We start from the raw sequence: 17,081 nt of genomic DNA on the forward strand, positions 1-17,081 counted from the left end.
AAATCATTTTCCTTATAGAATACCTGTTCTCTGAATTCCATTGTTTTGCAAAGTCGAGATTTGCTTTACCATCTGCCTGAAGTCAGGTGAGCTTGTTGTCCGTGAAAGTTCGATAAGAGTTACAGTACCAAGAACTTATTGTGTTGACTGTTTATGGCAGAGCCATTCTCTTCGTGCAGCAATGTATCTGGACAAATTCTTTTTTCCCAGCCTCAGTTTTCTCAAGAGTCAAGAGGAGATTGGATCACATCATCTCTAGGAACTCTTTGTGTTAGGTCCCTCATTCCTAGCAGATATTTTCCCCAGCTTTATTGAGATATAATAGACTAGCAGATGGTTTTTTATATCAGTTATGTCTGCATATAATTTCAAAAGCCAAATATTCTACAAGGCTTGTACATGATGCACCCCTCCCCCCACAAAAAAAAGAAACAGCAGTCTCCTGCCCTTCTCCTCCTTGAGGCAATCACTTCCAACTCTTTTAGCGGATTGTTTTGGCATTCATCTCATCTCTGAATAACAGCTTACTTATTAATTGTGCAGTTTTTGTCTTTATCAGGTGATACTCTACCACTCACATCACCTCTCTCTCTCTTTTCATATATATGTGTATGTGTGTATACATATATATATATACATCCTCCTAATAGGTATGATCCCATTACTATGGCTCTATAAAGACATTACAGCAGATCCATGTGGTGTACTATGATTACTTTTCCTTTCTCACCCAAGTTTTCCCTGGAGTTAATGATGGCCTTGTTTCTTCCATGACCTTAGCTTTCTACATACTTTTCACCCTTTCAAAGCCAATTTTTCCATTCACTGTCTAAATCTCTCGATAATCTGAGATATATAGGTATTTTCTTAATTTCATCTTGAAGTAATTTCTACCAAGGCTTTCTGTTCTGCTCTAATCGAGACTAACTGCCTTCTATGCCTGGTAGCAGGTGTTATCCTGAGATCTTGCTTCACTTCTTTTATGAGATTCTCCTCTTATTCTGTGTCCCAGGTCTTCCTCACTTGGTTTTCTCCCACCTTTTGATGGAGCACATTCTTCAAAAGGTTCCTAAGAAAGGATTTAGTAGAAACATGTGCAGCCTTGCATAAAAATGTCTTTAACCTGTTCTCACGTTTTAACCCATAGTTTAGGTGGGTAAAAAATATTCTTTACCATATGATCCAGCAATCCCACTCCTCAAGCATATATCTGGAAAAGACAAAACTCTAATTTGGAAAAGATACGGGCACCCCAATGTTCATGGCAGCACTATTTACAACAGCCAAGACATGGAAGCAGCCTAAATGTCCATCGACAGATGAATGGATAATGGAGATGTGGTACATATATACAATGGAATACTACTCAGCCACAAAAAAGAAAATGCCATTTGCAGCAACATGAATGGACCCAGTGACTATCATACTATATGAAGTAAGTCAGAAAGAGAAAGGAAAATATCATATGATATCACTTATATGTGGAATTTTAAAAAACGATGCAAATGAACTTATTTACAAAACAGACTCACGGACATAGAAAAAAAACTTACGGTTATCAAAGGGGAAGCAGGGGGAGAGATAAATTAGGAGTTTGGGATTAAGAGATACACACCACTATATACAAAATAGATAAACCACAAGGACCTACTGTATAGCACAGGGAACTATAGTCAACATCCTGTGATAATCTATAATGGAAAAGAATCTTCAAATATATATAAATATATATATGAATCGCTTTGCTGTACACCTGAAACTAACACAACATTGTAATCACCTAGATGTCAATTAAAAATCCTAAACTGGAAAGACATCCTCTCAGAATTTTGAGAGTTCCCCACATTGTCTTCCAGCTTCCACTGTTGAGAAATCTGGTCCCATCCTAATGACCAGATCCTCTGATGTTCTGAAATTTCACAGTGAGGTACCAAATGGTGATCTACTTGTGGCTTGGGGGCTCTGAATGACTTCCTTCAAGATTGGAAACTATTCTTCAGTTCCAGGATATTTCTTGGAATTACTGCCAATTTCCTCCCCTCCGTTTTCTCTGTTCTTTCATTCTAATATTCATTCCAATGTTGAATCTCGTTAATCCCCCTCATTTTCCCTTTTATGCCCCTTTACTCTTTGACCTACCATCTAGGGTATTTCCTTGAATTCCTCTTCTAGCTCTTCTATGGAGTTTTACAATCTAATTTCAAGAGGCTCTTTTTAACTCTTTGAATATTCCCTTTTTCCATCCTACCTTGTTCCATAGATGTAAAATCTTCTATTATATCCCTGAGGCCATTCATGATTTTTTTTTTTTGTAAGATGTTTCTTCTCTCCTTTGTAAGAGCAGGTACTTTTCTCCCTTGGTTAGTTTTGGTCTCTACTGTTTTATATTAGCTGCCTACCTCAGAAGTCTGGTAATACTTTGTGGTTTCTCACGTTTATGAGTGGGGAATGAAAAGGCTGACTGACATCTCAGTGCGCAGGGGTGAAGACTGTACACCTTGGGAACCACTGCACAGAGACCCAGCTGCGTCCTTCCCAAAGGAAACCCCAATGTGTCTTTAAGTCTTTGCTCTTAGGTTGGTCAAATTACACAGAAGAGGATTCTCCCATATGCTAACACGAGGGCTGGGAGGGGGTCTCCTGCCTACTGACAGTGGTTTAGAAGGGAACGTCCCAGAAACACAGTCATTTCTTCCCTGCAGTGTAGGCTCTGAGAAACAAGATCTCCCTCCTAAATCCACTAAAACACTAAAAAGCTGTGCAGCCCCAATTTCAGATCTCCAGACGTGTGTCAATAAATCTTCTCCTTTCCCTAAGCTAGTGCTAGTACCCCATTTTTCTCCTTGATTTCTTTATTAGACGTGATAAATGTTAAACTATCATTGTACAACTAGACTTTGAAACCAAAATTCTCAAAGTTCAGGTGAAAAAGTGAAACTTTACATTGGATTAATGAAGATACCTTAGCATTAGAAATCATTCTTCTCTCCATTCATCGAAAGGCAAGGTCCAAAGGCGTACTACTCAGAAGGACTCACTCCAGTGAGCATTATTATAACAGCAATAAAAGAAATGTCGCATTTCTTTTCAGTTACCCAATTATCCAGTCCTTTCAAAGGGACCTGCCTTAAACTAGTTCAAGGAATGGGCAATTTTCCTACCAATGAACATGCTTAACAATTTCAAGCTTGCTACTCAGAAATGGGAAAAAAAGGTTTGCAGTTGTTTTGTTTTTTATGTGACTCTGAAGAGAGACTCTTCCCCAAACCGAAAATTAAAAGTGAAGGCCTAAACTAAAAGCTTATGGAATTCCAGACATGCTCTAGCTGCCCTTGGAAATCTAGCATGTCTAAATCACAGAGAAAACTGCCTCATTTCACACTCCAGGAATTTCAAAACGAGCACAGGACACCTAATCTGAGCTAAGACCTTTCCAAACATTTCCATCAAAATGGAAAATCTCAGAGGATTCGGAAGGATGCACAACCCACGTTGTGACCAAAACCTGATCTCTGAAAATCGCTGCTTCCATTTCCCTAAGAAGCAACATGCAAATAACAGCCTGGAATCACAAGAGTATCTGCAAGTCCCATATTTGTAAATGGCTTTGAAGATGCAAAGAGGGGTTAAGCGCCCAGGCACTTATCAAGGAAGGCTTCCTTCTATTTACACGCACCCTGTCACGCAGATCACTCTGTTAACAATGCAGGATGAAGCCCAGCTCTCCCCACTCTCACCAGCCAACACAGCCTCTCTCAGAAGAGACAGGCCTTCCCAATTCCATCATCAAGGGAGACGAACTGATTCTCTGGGGCGCAAGGTTCATGGAATTTTGCCATCTACCATATGCTCAGAGCTTGATTTACCTTGATTAGGACCACAATCTCCCGGCCATTTTGCAATTGGTTTTCATCGGGTTTTCACTCTAAATAGATTGAAATCTGACACATACTGCTGCCCCAGCATAAGAAATGCTAATTTTTCACATCCCGATTCATACTTCCGTCCTAGGAAATAAGAGATGTAGGGGATACGAGGAGGTTGAGGAAGGAATACCAGGGCTGGCGGTGGCCTACGATTCCCACAATAGCAAATTGTGTCTTCTGATTCATGGTTTTAACTGTCACCTCTTAACCTCCCAACCAAACGGCAAGTGTATCACTCCAGACAGAGCAAAATCAGTCGTTCAGAAGCGGGCATGAGAAAATGAGCCTTCCAAGTTACTCGCTCGAGAGAAGAGAACACCTAACCCAACTGCAGACGAGCTGTGCCCCATCCTGGAAGTTCATTTACTTATTTACTAACTATTTACCTATCAATTATTTATGTATGATTCACTACTTATTTACTGTCAAGACGGCGGAGGCCTTGAAAGACCCAGTTAAATCTACTACACAATCAGTCTTTGCATCAAGGTAGCGATACAGGGTTTCTTACACCAGAAATTTACTTCCAAGCCACAAAGGTAAACACCAACCTTAGGTTAGCTTATGACTGACATGAAGTACTTGACACAGAAGAGCCTGGTTGTGGGACCTTATCAAAGAAGCGTGATGTTTCAGAATTAACGCAGACATTTAGTGCTAACATCTTGGACAAACTCCAAACACAGGATTTCCCCGTCACCTACAAACATGAAGAGGAATGAATCCGAGCATCGATTCAAGGCTGTAAGAAAGCTAAGTAACCTCATATTCTACAGGAGAATTGCATCTCACATCACACACGTGTACATATGAGTCATTTCAGGGAAGCTAGCCCATGTGTTGTATGTACAGTCATGAGAACTCAAGAAGTAAAGAAATCTTACAAAGGACCCTTCTGTAAGCTAGACATGCACAGATAACATCTAATCATCAGTATCTAATTTTCTGAGGGGATTTTTATGAATCAGATGACTACGAGCAAGACAGATGCAGAGCAGTGATGCTTTGGGGATACCACGCGGTCATCCTGCCATCAACTAAGACACCGACGATGAAAAGTGCCAATCAGGACTCTGCAAGCCCACCTCTGAAGGATGCAGCCAGAGAGTCACCGCGGCCTGCAGGGTTCTGCAACGGAGCTGAGGATTCCACAAAGAACTGAAGAGCATTTCAGGTGCTGACTTTAAGCCACAGATACATATGCATAAAACTGGACACCCATCACATGGTATCAGTGATATCATTTAAATGCAGAAAGGAAATGTACTAGAGTAATAAGATAGTAAATAATAAGATAGTAATGAGTGGAGCCCATCCAACTGCAAATCATTATGCAAAGTCAAGAAAAACACCCTCATTTACTTTGGTTATAAAGAACTTGGGAAAGGTGACAAACCCTACCAAAGACTGCAGAAGATCCGGTTTTACCCCATAATGTAACCATCACTTAGCAGAATGTACCCTTGGCCTTTTTAACTGCAACAACAAGCAACACTGTTCTCGTCTGCAAAACACAGGGACTGTTCTAGAAGCCTCCTGAAGTCTCCCCTCCCACTCAAACATTTCAGGAAATCTGGGTTTTCCCAGACCTTCCTGGTTAAAAGTGTATGTAGTAAGAGAGAACAATATAGCATCCGCTCCAACGGAATAAAGGCTCAAAAAAGGAAACAGTCACCATGGTCTAAACTGGATCCCAAAAGCTTTTGTAAAAGAGCGGGGGTCGGGTCCCCAATGCCCAGCTGGCTACTCAAAGTGTACAATCTGCTACGCTGCCCAAAGCCGCTGTAGTTCACAGTGCAGGGACGAAAAGGGGAAGAGGGCAGTCTGCATTTTGCAGCTGGCTGGGAAGAATAAAGCATATTTAAGTTAAAGTTTTAAAGACAATAAATGACAAGAACCAAAACTCAAGGCTCCAAACATTCTGTTACCACTGAGCCACTCTCTGGTCTCCAAGCAGAACATCAAAAAACACAGAAAACCAGGGCTGGTAGGTTTGATTCCAGACTTGGCTGTTTTTAGTAACAGTGCTGTGGACTGCTGGAGACCAAGGTAGAGGGGAGCAGAGAAAAACGAGTTGCTCCATAACCATCAGCCTTCACTAAAATGATGGCATCTGGGGGGTGGGATGAACTGGGAGACTGGGATTGACATATATACCCGAATATGTATAAAATAGGTAACTAATAAGAACCTGCTATATAGCACAGGGAACTCCACTTTGCTGTACAGTAAAAACTAACACAACATTGTAAAACAACTCTACCCCAATAAAAAGTAAATAAATAAATGATGGCATCCAGCTGTTCACATCTCCTTCCCTGAAATCAGGGGAGCACATCTGGCAGGGGTTCAATCCATTAGGCGTGTGGCCCTGAAGGATCTTGGAAATTGTCAGCTTCAGTATGAAGCATCACCAGCTATGTTCTGCATAACTTTCTTTTCTGTTTCGTCAGCACACTGAGGTTAATGCTTCTTGGAAGACTCTGGGCCTGGCTGACAGACCCCTCCGAGAACTCTACTCAGCTAGAAGAGCCCTCTCCCTGTCACCTGCCACCGGATAAATATCTGACAAATCAGCCCCCCAAAACACAAAAATCAAAAAACCTGGGAGGTAAGTCTCTCCAACACACATCTTTTTATCTTCTGGGGCTTTAAAAAGCCTCTTCTTAATTAGGCCACGTGGAAAATTAAGGCTGAGAACTGAGAATAAGATGGACAAAGACAAAATATGCAGGATGAGGCCTGCAGCATTCAAAAAGGACCAAAATCAGGCTGACGGATCAGTGGAAACCTTAGCAAATCGATCTGGGCAAAATGAGCAAAATAGGGTCCAACCATCAGCCTGCAACAAACAGCTAGAGGTTGGGGTAGTGATTTTACATCTGTGGTTTATATGTTTACAAATAAAAGATGATGCATTATGAAAGAATAACTATGGGGCCTCCCTGGTGGCGCAGTGGTTGAGAATCCGCCTGCCGACGCAGGGGACACGGGTTCGTGCCCCGGTCCGGGAAGATCCCACATGCAGCGGAGCGGCTGGGCCCGTGAGCCACGGCCGCTGAGCCTGCGCGTCCGGAGGCTCCGCCACGGGAGAGGCCCACGTACCGCAAAAAAAAAGAATAACTATGATTAGAAGCAGAGGAACTTTAACCTAGTAAGTTAATATCAACCATGATGTTAATTAAGAAAACAAGTGGGATGCCTGGAACAGTAAACATCTGCACTCTGGATTTCTTAACATCATCTTCAAGACCTCTGTCCTCCGGTTCACAAAGACACAGGTTAACTCTCTTCCAGATAAACCCTCACCTCCCCCCCCCACCTCCCCACGTACCTTCATTCTAAGGCTGCCCTTGTCCACTTCTCTGCCCTTAGAAAGGCAGTGTCTTCTCTACAGAAATGTATGTAAACACCAGAGGAATCCAACCAAAATTGTGGCACTGTGCTTTTCCTTCCATCCCCCTAGATTTTTCTAACACTCCACTCTTTTTTGTTGTTCTTATTGGCCGAGAGACATGCAGGATCTTATAGTTCCCAGACCAGGGATCGAACCCGCGGCCCCTGCAGTGGAAGCACAGAGTCTTACCCACTGGACCAAGATCACATGAAAAGCTCTGAACCAGAACTGGGGTTTCTAAATTCCCAAGACTGGTTCACTCTAACTATCTGGCCATAGTGTATTCACACCATCTTTAGTGCACTTTCTAAAATGATGCCAAAGCCACTTTCTATGAAAATCCAGCTACTCTGAGTTGGCAGAACTTGACTTTTAAGGAAGTGAAATCAACTTCCACTCACATACGGTAAGTGGAGCTGGCTTTGAGCTGTCAGCTTCAAGCGTGACGTCAACTCACCCCTGGAGGAGCCTGCAAGGAGCTGATAACCCAGGAGCAAAGAGAAGCAGAGTTGACCTAGACGTCCCAGGGAGAACAGCTTTGGGGTTTTATCTTCAGTTTCATACCACAGAAGAAAATAATCCAATAAAACATCAAGAACTTCAGTAGAATCTAGGAGACTGTGCTCACGAGTGGCCAATGCTACTTAGAAGGGAAAATTCATACTTCCTTCCCCAGCTTTCCATGCTGTCTGTTTGATTTCCACTCTCCACTACTTCTACATTTTTAAACTTATTCTCACCCTCATTGGTGGGTAGTGTCTTCCAGAGAGGAGGGGGGAAGAAAACAGACTTATATTAAAGCCAATTTTTTTTTTTTTGGCCGCGCCACGTGGCTTGTGGGATCTTAGTTCCCTGACCAGAAATTGAACCCAGGCCACGGCAGGGAAAGCACCGAGTCCTAACCACTGGACCACCAGGGAATTCCCAATTATTTTTTAAATCAAGATGAAATTTCAGAAATTCAACACTTTCCAAAGCTTTAATGGTCAAATCACGTGACTATGAACAACATTCTTTCCCAACCCAGGAACACCGCGTAATTTCACTTCAAAATTTAAAAACAGTGACTTAAGCTCTGTTCTCCCATGACTGTCTGAACTGAATGCAAAAGGAAAATGCTCTAGTCTTACTGTTTCAATAAAATATTTAAAAAAAACAAATCTATTTGTGTGGCCCTGTATAACCTCCCCAAAGCCTCAATAAATTACCGATAAAGATACCAGCACTCACCTATAATGATTAAATAAGCTATTGTACTTAAATTGCCAGGTTGTGTCTCACACATAGCAGATAATCAATATACACAGTTTCAAGACAGTTTAAGACTAGGATTCAAATCCTCACTCTCTCCCTTGCTCAAACTTGCTAGCAAGTGACTCAGGCTCCCTTTCCATCTCCCCATGTGCAAAATGGAGGTGACAACACTCATAAAATCGAGGATATACAAATACAAACAATTCGAAGAGTGGCTGGCAAATAGTAGATGCTTAAATAAGTATTACTATTTTTTTTAATATTAGTCTGAGTAAACAGATAATTCCAAATCAGAGTAATCCCACAACGCTTTCAAATCCAAATGTGTGTTTTTTCAGTGAGCATCTGTTTGAATTATCTTTTGCATGAGACTTTGTAGGAACTTGCGCTTGGAATTTCAGATGCTCGTATTGTAGCTGAAAGTGATTGAGTTCATAATTCAGTTTTAAATGAAACAGAAAAAAAAAACAACAACTTGCCAAATTTAGGAGAAAGGATGCTTAAATAACCTTATAAGGTATCTTTTCTCAGCCAATACAACTGAAGGGGGAAAAATAGCACAGGATACAAATCTGTCCCACCTTCCCCCGTCCCACCAGCTCCAAACCCCTCCTTTGTAGTCACAACTGCTGATGCTCTTTGCCACTCGCTGACACTTCAGAATTCACCAAATGCAAGGCATCTACCAAAATGTGTCACTTTTGTTTTTAAGAAAATCAAAAAGAATGAAACCAAAAAGCACAATGGATTCTTTCTTTAAATCAGTGTCAAAGACATCTATCTTATCACAAGAATAGAAACCTACCTGACAAGAGAGCACAACCTTTAGAGTAGTGAGTATCATCTTACTGGTAACATGAAGGACCCTAACTATCAATGTATAGCGAAGAATTAGCACGTTTTAAAATTCTCTACGGGCTAACCAGGTGGGGAGTAGGATGGTGGCAACTTTTAATCAGAACACTGCTGTACTGATCATGCAAAACCAATCCTTTAAGAATTTTATTTGATAACTTTATATAAATCATATAACATTCCCTCTTAGACCGCAAGCTCTATATTGAGTATCTTCCTTTATTTACGATACACTGTCCTGTCTATAAACATCTTGTTTATTTATACGGACCTCCAAACAGCCAACACTTGGTTTAGCCAACAAGACCAAGTTTTCTAAGAATGTCCCAGGACATTATCCGTCTTACAAAGAGAGGAAGTACTTGCCCAGTGGCCCAGCCTGAAGGGCAGGAATGGAAAATGGAGGGTCAGATCTGATTCTTTCACTGGCTGGGTTACCTGGAGGCTGCAGCCATCCACCCGCACTATGAATATAATTGAATAAGGTCCAAGCACACACCCTGTCTGGGCAGGCGGGGTAGAGAGGGCTATTTGGAATGGCCCCTTCTAGTCCTAGGAATTATTAGAGCAAACTCAAATCAGGTTTTTCTTTATGGCCTGTATTCTTTATGAGCTGGCCCAGGCCCTGCCATTATTGGGATTATATATGAAGGCTAGAGTGGTATGCCTCAATTTCTCTACACCTCTCCTTTTCCAGAGCACAAGTGAAATCATGACCCCGTGTGGAACTTGCATCCCTTAACAATAACCACGTTACTTTTGCACAGTGACCTACGTTCAAAGACATCCTCTGTAATGATGGCCAGTAATGTTTCCACCCTACCTTCCGGACAAGAGTCTGAAAGATGAATCACTTGAGCAGGTCTGCATAGATGTGTTGAACCACAGATCTTTTTTTTTTTTTTCCCCAAATAGAACCATGGGGATCTCTGAGTGAGATTCCAGTCCAAAGCACCTATTATGTAGATATGGAAGTTGAGGCTCAGAAAGATGACATCCAGTAACTCGTCCAAGGTCATACAGCCAGATGGAAGCATCGCTGAAACTAGAAGCCAGGCTTCTTCCTGATTCTGTCATCTCCTCCTCTGTCAGGAATCTTCCTTACAAAACAGAGCTGTCAGAACACGGGTCACCACTACAAATGCACAGATGGTTTGTCATGACAAGTATCATTTCCCTAACCAGTTTTTCTTACTTGTAGAATGGGAACAGTAAGTTACTACTAGGGCAATGTTGATGTAAGAACAGTCAGAAAAAAAAACACTGACTGTGTCTTGAACTATGGATCGTAGTTTCTTTGGGGGACAAGAACCTTTTACAAGTTCTCCTTTATGGCCTCTACACTCTTACGGGAACTCCAAAATTTCCAAAAATAGTGAAATACTAAGAAAGAAATGGTATCTAATACTAGAACTGGAGGTAATTCAAATTCCACAGTAGACTATTTTTGTTCAAATTACTTTAAAAAAAGAACTCTTTTACTTTGAAATCTTCTGCATTTTCACTACATGTGCTTCTCTGATCCCAAAAGCACCCTCTATCAATTCAAGGGAAGTCTCATTCACTTACTGCTCAGAGCAATGTTTCCATCACCCAGCATTTTTGCTCAGATTTGGCAAGTCCTTTGGGGACAATGGCACAGAGAGAAAGGTGGAAAATGCCTCCTCAACTAGAGTGGGCAAAATGGGATCTGATGACCCAACAGCACTCCCAGGACAGCAAAGGAAAGTCTTAAGAGAAAAGGGAAAAAATCACCATGGTTTTCCCCTTTCTTCAGGTCCCTCTTCTGCTTCCAGCTTCTTTTTTTTAAGTCCAGAATCATAAAGCTAGTTATCATAGAGCTGGTTTGGGGAAACCAGCAAGGTTTCCCAAAAACTTAGTCCACAATTTCTGCAAGAAAACATGAAGAGGAAAAGCCCTCTCTGATCAATTACTCCCATCATTAGTGAAATTCATGTCCCAGCAGATGGCTTGTTTGAGGTTCAAGATGTGGGTAACCTAATGGGAAATGGGAAATACTCCTTTGTCACCCCTGCAGGCCTCAGCTGGCACTTCTAGAACCACACACATCAAGACAGATTGGCTGATGGAACTCTTCTCTGGGGTAAGGGCTGCTGAATCGCCCTGCCACTGGGCAGTGGTTTCCACTGGCCCTGGAATGGGTTCTGCGCACAGCTTGGGTAGGGGACTGGAGGGTTTCTGGTGCGCATGGGTGTATGGTCCCCCGCCCACCCCAGCCACCTTCCAGGCAGCGGCAGGGTCCCAGCAATGAACTAAGATAAAAAATGGAAAGGAGGAAGCAGAGTGTGTGCAAATTTAATGCTTCGAACGGAGAAAGTAGCAGATCTCCTATCTCAAGGGACAGCCTAGCCAGCAATTCTATCTGACCACCAAGGCCTCTCCCCTCCCCCCCCACCTACCCGCTCCACCTCGCTCCCCACCCCCAAAGACTTCCCAGGAAACGGGGCCGAATTTGAGCCTGTTTTCGCTTTTTCTCCGACCTGGTGAAACCTGGGTCCATTTGCTTGGTACAGACACGCCAATCGGTCCCCCGGGTCCCTCCGCTACGGTGCAAGGGTGGAAGGGTGAGGGAAGGTAGAGAGCGGCGGCGATGGATCTGGATTCAGGCAGGGTCTGCCCGCGTCGGAGGCAGTTTCCCATCAGTGGGCTCGGATCCGCCGCGGCTGCGCCGCTGGAACCGACAAAACGCGGCGCGGGGACCAAACTCTCCGGAGTCGGGGCGGAGCGCGGGGCCTGGAGCCCCAGACCCTCAAAGGCGCCGGCGCTCGGGGTCCAGGGAGGCACCGCGGGGGACGCCCGGGTGGTTGAGCAGTCTCACTTCTGCACTGAAAGGAACGAGTAGCCCTGAGGCCAGCCCCTGGCGCCCTGCCCTTCCTGGAATCCCACCCAACTCTATAAACCCAAAGATCCCGAAAATTTCGAAAGCGAAACTGCAAGCAGGTCTACAGAAGTTTGGAAACGGCTGCCCAGGCTTCCCGGCGTCGTGTCCGGACTCCCGACACCACCAATGTGGTCAAGGACGAGCGGCCCTGTGAGTGGCCATCTCTCCGCAAGGCCACCCTCCGCGTTCCCGGGGCACCTCCCTGCGTTTTATACGCGTGAAAGTCCCCAGCCCCGGTTTCGGGGCGGGGGTCGGCCGTGCTCCTGCCTCGTCTCGGTTCCTCCCTCCTCCCGCTCCTACCCAAGAGAAGGAAAACTTGGGCCCTGCGAGAATCCTGTGGAATGTTCTTCGCAGTCGGTTGTATGTTCGCTTCCACCGCACAGCTCGGTGCAAAATCGCAGGTTTCGGGGCGTTGGAGTGAATTGTGCGCTTGTCAGCCGCGACGTCAGGAGGACGAGGGGAGGGGTTCCCAGCTGAAACTGCAGTTTACAAGCACAGAGCCATCTTAGGCTGGTTTCCACTTGGGCGAAGCCCACGGGAGAGCTGTCCCCGGGGGGACGCGCGGGACCGGAGCGCCGGGGACGCGCCGCGCGCTCGGCCCGGGGGCTGGGGGTGCGAAGCGCGTCTGGGCCTGAAGGTCGCGGATCGCTCAGCCCCGCCGCCCAGGTCGGAGGGAAAATCTGCCGCGGGGTCTCGCATCTTGGTGATGCTTCCCTCCAGGCCCCACCCACGGGCCGCCGCGAGGGACTGGCCTATCCGACAGCGCGGCGTCCGTCTAAGTGGGAAGACAAGCTGACCCCATCGGTCCTCCCTCCAGGCCTCTGAAATGCCCAGAGACCACGTTTCTGCGGTAACTGCAGACCTGGCCAGCGCTATCTTTTTAACCCTATGATTTAAAATCATCTTGGCGCACTAGGAAGACGCGCCATCAGGCCACGGGCACAGAGAAGGTCCCCCGGACCGGCCCTCGCCTAGCCCTGGGGACGGCGCGCGGCCGCCGTGTGGCCCCAGTCCCCCAGGTCCACCCCGCTGGCACAGCTACGCGACCTCCGCTCCGCGGCTGCATCCTGGCCACTAGCGACCCCTGTCGGGGACCCCAGTTCCCAACTAAGGGCGCTCGGTTTGCTTGCTTTCCCTTGGGCTCCACTCACAAGCTCCGACTTTGCCCTCAAAGTCCGCTCCCTGACCTTCTCCCGGGCCGGAGGCCGGCCTTTCCCCGGCACCTCGCCGCCCTCTCAAAGCCCAAGGCGACACCCCCGCTCGCTCGCCTAGAAAGCCCCTAGCGGATCCAGCCCTCTCGGAGCCCGATCAGAGCAAGGGACACTTTCTTCCGCTAACGCTCTCCCCATCCCCCACCGCCTCTAGAGCGCAACTCCAAAAGCAACTCCTCCCCTCCCCCCACCGCTAACTGCAGCGCGCCCCCTGCACACAGAACCCCACGGGCGTCTGCAGTCCGACTTCACCCGAAACCCTGGACAGTGAGTCCTTTTAATAAGCACCTCCCCGCTCCACCTACCGGGCTTTACGCACACAGGATCCAGCATACAGAGAAAGAGAACTGGTCTCCTAGAAAGCCGAAATAAATCATTCCCTCTGCCCTCATGTATTTTGCACCACGTGTCAGCAGTTTGTCATGTCAAATCATGGTAGGGTCTGGTTCCAAGACGCACACACGAATTCAGGGTGGATCTCTTTGGCACCCTCCCCGCCAACTGCACACACAGGTATGCACACTGATCCAAAGGCAGACAGAGCAGTTGTGCTCGGATGCCCCGGTCCGGGCCAGCGGTACCCCTCTGCCCTTTAGCAATGGACTGGACACACGCAGACTCTAACCACGGAAAAAACTAGGGCAGCTCATTCCCTCTCTTTTTTCCCATTTAATTCGCTAAAGCAGCTACTGGAGTAGTCAAAGAGAGTTGAAACTAAGAGATGGCACCTCCGGTTGGGTTTTTTCCCACCTCAAAACCTTTATTTTCAGTTTTTAAAAGCCACCTTAGCCCGCCATATTGAAACTGGCACAGCTTCTAAATACTCCTTCCCCGCCGTTGCTTCCAAGAAAACACGAGTACGGATCGGGCTCTGGACTTGCGTCTGGCCACCGCAAATCAACCACTTCCCTCACCTAAGGCTCCCCCTTTCTCCGGTTAATCCCCTCTCGCCGCCTCGGGTCAAAAATCAGTAAATATATCTAGCAGTTCCTACAGTTGTTTTTTTGGCGGATTTTACCAACACACACACACACACACACACACACACACACACACACACACAGTAAAAAAATAAACTCCCAAGCCAGATCAGATTAGTAATTGAAAGGTCATATGAGAGTAGACAACAGGAAAGCCCCAAGTGACAGGATATTACTTTAACGTAAAAGAAAAAAATAATAATAATAAAGAAAAGAAATAAAAGAACAAAAAGATCATCCATGCGGGAGCACGCTCCGAAACTACTACTGACAATTTCATTTCAGCTGCACAGGCAAATGTTACCAAAGGGGGGATTCCGAATGTGCCCACGATTTTTAACCCCCTTGGGGGTTGGCCTCCAGTCCTCACTCCACATCTTCTCCCCCCACTCCCCCCCCCGGCACCCCCAAACACACACACCAAAAAAAAAAAAAAAAAAAAAGGAAGAAGAAGAAAGAGACCCCAACGAGAGAGCGCGGGGTAGCAAGGGCGGCTGCGTCGCTAAAATGAGCGCACAAATGAGGAAGGTGGGAGGCGGGAGGGGACAGCTTGCACCCTGGTAGGAGGACACTTTGCAACTACGGACGGACCCCCGCAAGGCCGGGCTTTGCAAAGCCGAGGGACCGGGGGAAGGGGACAGGGGGAGCAAAAATGACAACCCGGAGCGCAGAGCGGACTTTGGGGCTCTGCTCCAGTAATGTCGCTTTCTCCTCCTGTCCTTCCCTTTCGCTCCTCTCCCTCAGCACCCCCTCCTCCAGCCCCCCACCCCCGGGCTGGCTCCAGCTTCCCTTTTTTTTTCGGAGCTGGAAAAAAGAAGCTGACCGGCGCGCTCAACCTGCGGGCCGGAGGTCTGCTCGCTGGGCTGGCTGGGCGCGGGGACAGCGACCGCGCGGCGTCCTACCTGATGAAGTTCGTCCTCCCCGCGGCGTGGACCAAGACCCCGGGCGCCGCCGTGGGCGGGGTGGGGGGACACCGGCCTCACCCGCTAGCTCTGCTTTGCTCGCTCCCTGCCCGCCGCCTCCCTAGCGCGCCCGCTCCACTCCGCCGACTCCCACTACAGCCTCATTCCAATATGGCATCCTCTCTGTGCGCATGCCCGGCACTCTTTTTTAAGATTATTATTTTGTGTGTGTGCAGCGAACTCCTTCAACGACCTTTTCCAAGCGCTTGCAGAACGTCTTAAGCCAATTAGCCTGCGGGACGTTCCGCACTCCTTCCATTGCCCCCGCTGTGACGCCCCCCCGTGACGCCTCCGCGTCTGGGCACATTCCCCTCCCCACACACACAGAGGCACATTTCACGCTCCCACTGCCCCCTCCCCGCCCCGCTCCCCTCCCTTTTTTTCTTTAGCTCCCATCCATACACGATCTGCAGAAAGTTCCCATCACAGGCGTTTCCGCACACCCATCTGCAGGGAAATCTGGGCAAACTCCGCATCTCACTGGAACACTTTCTGTTTCGTCGGTTTGCAATCCCTCCGTGGACCAAATGCACAAACTTGCGCTTTATCCGCCGAAGGCTGGTTCCGAGCGGAGAGAAATTCAATTCTCTCCGCGACCCGCGTCCCACCCACTGCGCCCCACCCGGCACTTAAATTGCGCTTTTTCTATGGAGATTGAAACATTTCCTGGCCCCTTAGGGATGGCGGGAGGGGGTCGGGGAAAGGTTTTCCAGGCAAACGAGCCCAGAGGGGTCGGAAAATTCAGTTGGCCGCTGAGATCGGCAGGACACAGGTAGCGAGGGTCGCCACGGCGTGTCCTGGGGAAATGTCCGGGCCGGGGCGACCGCAGAGGGCACCTGGCCTGGGCTGGCTCTTGTAGGGCGGGAAAGGAATCTTGCCCGAGAAAAACGTGGCCCTCTGCGATGGTGGGAGTGAAACAGGGTCAGCGCAGACGGGCGCAAGGCAGGGTTTCCCGGCGGCGTGTGCGGGTCCGCGGGCACGTTGCCCGGGGCGTGGGGGGAGGACAAAGTGGAGCTCCCCGGCCCGAGCAACGGCTGGGCAGAGACTGAACGTAAAGTCCCCAATGCGGAAATGCTGGCGACGCCCGAGTGGGCAAGACGGAGAACTTCCGAAGGTGGGCTTTGCTGTACTAAGGAGCGAGGAGATGCTGCTGGGGGCTAGAATTTATTTCTGTGGGAAACGGAGAACTGACACGTTTTGTCAGGGTTTTTGCTCTATTGCCACAAGGGGTAAAATCCCCCAGAGTCTCCCAATTGTATCCATCTCCTTCTTAAGAACGTCTCTCGCCGCGCCCTCCCCTGGCCCGGGCCGGGGGGCCAGAGGACCCTGCGCTCCCAGGCTGCTTCGAGTTCGCAGCTCCGCCCTTCCTCCCCCGTCCTTCCACGTCCTTCCACCCCCGCGAGTCCTCGCGGACCGGAGACCTCAGGCACTAGAGGTCCTCGGAGGATAGGTGGACGCTCTGCAGGGCGGGGGACAGGGCGCGGGGAGGACCGAGAGAGAGGAGGTCAGAGTCTGAGCGCGCGCGGGACGGGCGGGGTCCTGCCCTGGCGAGTCCTCTCCCCGACAGCGGGGCCCGGCTGGTCTAGAAGAACCG

At 47.6% G+C, this 17,081-nt stretch overlaps 1 protein-coding gene across 1 annotated transcript in view; it reads right to left on the reverse strand.

Annotated features, from left to right (window-relative positions):
- The window catches only part of SFMBT2 (Scm like with four mbt domains 2), a 205,718-nt gene extending 190,042 nt beyond the window's left edge, over positions 1–15,676 (reverse strand). The window contains exon 1 of the mRNA XM_024732290.1: positions 15,428–15,676. The gene's annotated coding sequence lies outside the window, so the exon portion shown is untranslated. The remainder of the gene's footprint in view (positions 1–15,427) is intronic.
- Between the last annotated feature and the right edge of the window lie 1,405 nt (positions 15,677–17,081).

This window comes from Neophocaena asiaeorientalis, unplaced genomic scaffold (genome assembly GCF_003031525.2).
Source record: "Neophocaena asiaeorientalis asiaeorientalis breed wild unplaced genomic scaffold, Neophocaena_asiaeorientalis_V1.1 scaffold176, whole genome shotgun sequence".
Lineage (NCBI taxonomy): Eukaryota > Metazoa > Chordata > Mammalia > Artiodactyla > Phocoenidae > Neophocaena > Neophocaena asiaeorientalis.